Source organism: Bos javanicus, chromosome X, assembly GCF_032452875.1.
Source record: "Bos javanicus breed banteng chromosome X, ARS-OSU_banteng_1.0, whole genome shotgun sequence".
Taxonomy (NCBI): domain Eukaryota; kingdom Metazoa; phylum Chordata; class Mammalia; order Artiodactyla; family Bovidae; genus Bos; species Bos javanicus.
Window position 1 is genome coordinate 69,935,347 of NC_083897.1, and position 4,704 is coordinate 69,940,050.

The following is a 4,704-nucleotide window of genomic DNA, read 5'->3' on the forward strand; positions in this document are numbered from 1 at the left end:
TTGGAGTGTAAGTCACACAGATGACTACCTTCACAAGAGGAGAGAAAATATATTTTTGTGAACCACCACTCCCCCATCACTAACCACTGCCCAGCTAACACTCCCGCCCCCTTCAGTCAGTTCAGTCACTCAGTCATGTCCAAATCTTTGTTACCCCATGGACTGCAGCACACCAGGCTTCCCTGTCCATCACCAACTCCCAGAGCTTGCTCAAATTCATGTCCATCCAGTCAGTGATGCCATCCAACCATCTCATCCTCTGTCATCCCACTTCTCCTCCTGCCTTCAATCTTTTCCAGCATCTGAGTCTTTTCCAGTGTGTCAGTTCTTTGCATCAGGTGGCCAAAGTATTGGAGCTTCAGCTTCAGCATCAGTCCTTTCAATGAATATTTAGGACTGATTACCTTTAGGATTGACTGGTGTGATCTCCTTGCCATCCAAAGGACTCTCAAGAGTCTTCTCCATCACCACAGTTCAAAATCATCAATTCTTTGGTGCTCAGCTTTCTTTATGGTCCAACTCTCACATCCATACATGACTACTGGAAAAACTATTGCTTTGACTAGACAGACTTTTCTTGGCAAAGTAATGTCTCTGCTTTTTAATATGTCATCTAGGTTTCTCATAGTTTTTCTTCCAAGGAGCAAGCATCTTTGACTACATTAATTCTATCAAATGTGTCCTGTTTTCTGTGACCATAATACATATTTACATATTCATAAAAATCTTACACACTTAGAAACCTAGGTTATTTATTTCAGTGTGTTAACCCTCTGGGGATATCTGCATAAGCTGCAAAAAGCAACTTTTTCAATGATTACTCAATAGAACATCAAGCAGAATGTCAAAATAAACAGATAAGTTTCAATTAAATACATGTGTATTATCCATAGTATTTTTTATCCTAACCTGGTTTTTGCCAGCCCTCTATCTTCATTCCCTTGCTCTTATAAGCCCTATATACGCAATATATGTAAATAATAATAATGCACAGTTAGGAAGTTAAGTTCACCATACTTCACTCCAAAAACAGTTTTGTAATATGTAACAACTTTTGTTTAAATATGCACAAGTTCCAAATATCCATACCATTGTATGCTCCCATTCATAGAGAAAATAAAAAATGCCTATATATTCAGTCTTCCATGGGAAGCCATTGGTAAAGTGAAGTTTGATTTATTTAAAAAGATGAATCTACCACCATCAGCAAAAATTTTATCCACATTGATGTTGTTTCCAAGCATCTGATTGTGATGTTCTTGTTATCTTCTTTACTTACATAATTCTTACTTTTTTCATAATTTATTAGCATCTGTAAAATTGAATCCTCAGTAATCCTCAATATCTCAGGTCAAGAAGCAACAGTCAGAACTGGACATGGAACAGTGGACTGGCACAAAATTTGGAAAGGAGTACATCAATGTGGTATATTGTCTTACTGCTCATTTAACTTATATGCAGAGTACGTCAAGTGAAATGCCAGGCTGGATGAATCACAAACTGGAATCAGAATGCCAGGAGGAATAGCAACAACCTCAGATATGCAAGTTATACTACTCTAATGGCAGAAAATGAAAAGATACTAAAGAGCCTCTTGATGAGTGTGAAAGAGGAAGTGAAAAAGCTGGCTTAAAACTCAACATTCATAAAACTAAGATCACAGCATCTGGTCCCATCACTTCATGGCAAATAGGTGAAAAAGAGGGAACAGTAACAGATTTTATTTTCTTGGGCTCCAAAATCACTGTGGATGGTTACTGCAGCCATGAAATTAAAAGACACTTGCTCCTTGAAAGGAAAACTATGACAAACATGTGTAGTTTTTAAAAGCAGAGGCGTCACCTTGCCAGCAAAGGTCCATATAGTCAAAACCATGGTTTCTCCAGTAGTCGTATATGGATGTGACAGTTGGACCACAAAGAAGGCTGTGCATGGGTGCCAAGGCTGTGTGTGGGTGCTAAGTCACTTCAGTCCTGTCTGACTCTTTGTGACCCTATGGACTGCAGTCTTCCAGGCTCTTCTGTCAATGGAATTCTCCAGGCAAGAATACTGGAGTGGGTAGCCATTCCCTTCTCCAAGAGATCTTCCAGACCCATGGATCAAATCCAAGTCTCTTGTGTCTCCTGTATTGGCAAGTGGGGTCTTTACCATTAGAGCCCTCTGGGAAGACCTAAACTTCCCTACTACATTTTAAAATACCCAATAGTCAGGGGAACACTTTAGAGCAAATCATTATTAATGTGAGTTTGTTGAGCACCAAAGAATTGATACTCTTGAACTTTGGCTGGAGAAAACTCTTGAGAGTACCTTGGACTACAACATCAAACCAGTCAATCCTACGGGAAATCAATCCTGAATATTCATTGGAAGGATTGATGCTGAAGTGGAAGCTCCAATACTTTGGCCACCTGATGCATAGAGGTGAGTCATTGGAAAAGACCCTGATGCTGGGAACAGTTGAGGGCAGGAGGAAAAGGGCCAACAGAGGATGAAATGGTTGGATGGCATCACTGACTCAATGGAAGTGAGTCTGAGCAAACTCTGGGAGATAGTGAAGGACAGGGAAGCCTGGTGTGGTGCAGTCCACAGGGTTGCAAAGAGTCAGACTTGCAACTGAACAACATGCATGCTTTTGTTATATTTTGATATAATATTCAACTTCTACTTAGCCATGATACTAGTACATAAAGATAGTATGGACAATTGAAATCAATTCAAAGATTATCTTGAACATCATATTTCAACTTATCCCATTAAATCTTTTTACATGGGAACTAATAAATAGCAAAATGGAATGTATAAAGTGTTACCTGTCCTGGAGTCACAGAGGAAAAACAAGAAGTAAAAGAGGAAAAAGGAAAAGCAATAATTTGTGCAATTCACAAACTATATAATCAACCCTTAACCAAAGCTGACTGTTGTTAGCAACATTTAAAAATTCCTGTAACTGCTTATTAAATGTCTTTCTTTTATAATAGGTACTTTATAATTACTATGTAAAAATTGCATTGACCACATATAGCCAATGTTTCTTAGAGTAAATGCACCTTCTAAACAGGCTTAGCATTTAGCTGCAGCCTTTACTTAAACAATTAACTAGCAACTGAACAAAATATAGCACATGCAACTTTATTCTACTTTTCCTACATGGGCCTGACACACAAAAAACACTTAATAACTACCTGGTGATCTGTTGAGTTGTTTCTGTGAATTAGTCATGGAACATGATGTATTCTGTTAAAACATTTTCGAACAGCTTTCTCTGAAGAAATGTTCCCTCATCACTTTAGCTCATTTCTACTGTTATTACACATGGATCTACATATTTGAGACTCCAATCAAGTGTTCTTTAATGGCCTAAAATTTCTATATCTGAATTATAATTTTAATCATAGAAAATAAAGTACATAAATCTCACTACCATCAGTGCTAGGACAACTTGATTATAATAATAAAATATCGGAATGTCAGATTTCACTATTAAATTAAATCCAGAGTTGGATTTCTTGTCATATACTTATGATATTCTGGAAATGGCTGGCTTCTCATGACTGCATTGTAGATCTTTTAAAAAATAAATATAATTAACCCCCCATGTAGCCAGGATATGTCAGGAGACTGAACCATGGTTTCTATTCAGTCTTTGACATTGCAATATATTTAAAAGGTAAATTCTAGCCAGTGAATGAGTCTGAGGCAATTCCTATGTAGTTGGCAGATATTACTTGAGTACCAAATAGCCATCTGCAAAAGCAAGCAGTAAAATGGTACTAATCAGAAAAATGACAGGAAAGTTATTTCAGAACTTTCTTTCTGCTAAGTGAAAAACTAAAGCACCGTGATATTGCTTAAGCCTTTGAATGGCATTCTGTGCAATGAAAATGCACAATAAAGACTCAGTGACATAGGGACTTCCCTGGTGGTCCAGTAGTTGGGACTCTGCCTCCCAGTGCAGGAGACATTGGTTCAATCCGTGTTGCAGGAAGATCCCACGTGTTGTGGGACAACTAAGCCCATGCACCACAACTACTTGAGCCAATGCTCTCTAGAGCCCAGACTCTGCAATATGAGAAGCCACCACAATGAGAAGTCTACTCAATGCAACTAGAGCAAGCCCACGCACAGCAATGATGGCCCAGTGCAGCCAAAATAAACACATAAATTAAAAAAAAAAAAAAAAACTTTTGTAAAGACTCAGTGACATAAAATGTAAATATTTTAAATCACAATTTTGTGATATTTCTTCAGAGTTGGAAAATGTATCCTGGGCTTCAGAGAGCCAGTATCTTTGTGATAGTCTTGTTTCCACAAAAGGCATATAAGCTAAGTAATAAATTATTGTCAGTTTATATATGCTTTCCTTCATATTTACAAACTTACTGGGTACTACGGAGTGATAGTCTCAAATCGTCATATTTACCAAGTGACTTGCAGAAGGCATGTTAGAACACTGGAAAACCCAGGAGTCTTAGACTGAGAAATGCTTTTCCCATTAATTATATTAATAAAACTTCAAAAATATTAGGATGAAAGTCTAATTACATATGAAGAAACAAAATTTAATATGTAGATATTGCAAACTAAACACAGAGAAATATATAGGTAGTTAGCAATAACAGACAAATACCTTAGCTGAGATTTAATTAAATTTGCTTCAAAGGTGGCATTGCAGGTTTGAAAGGTAGCAACAACTGCTATTCAATT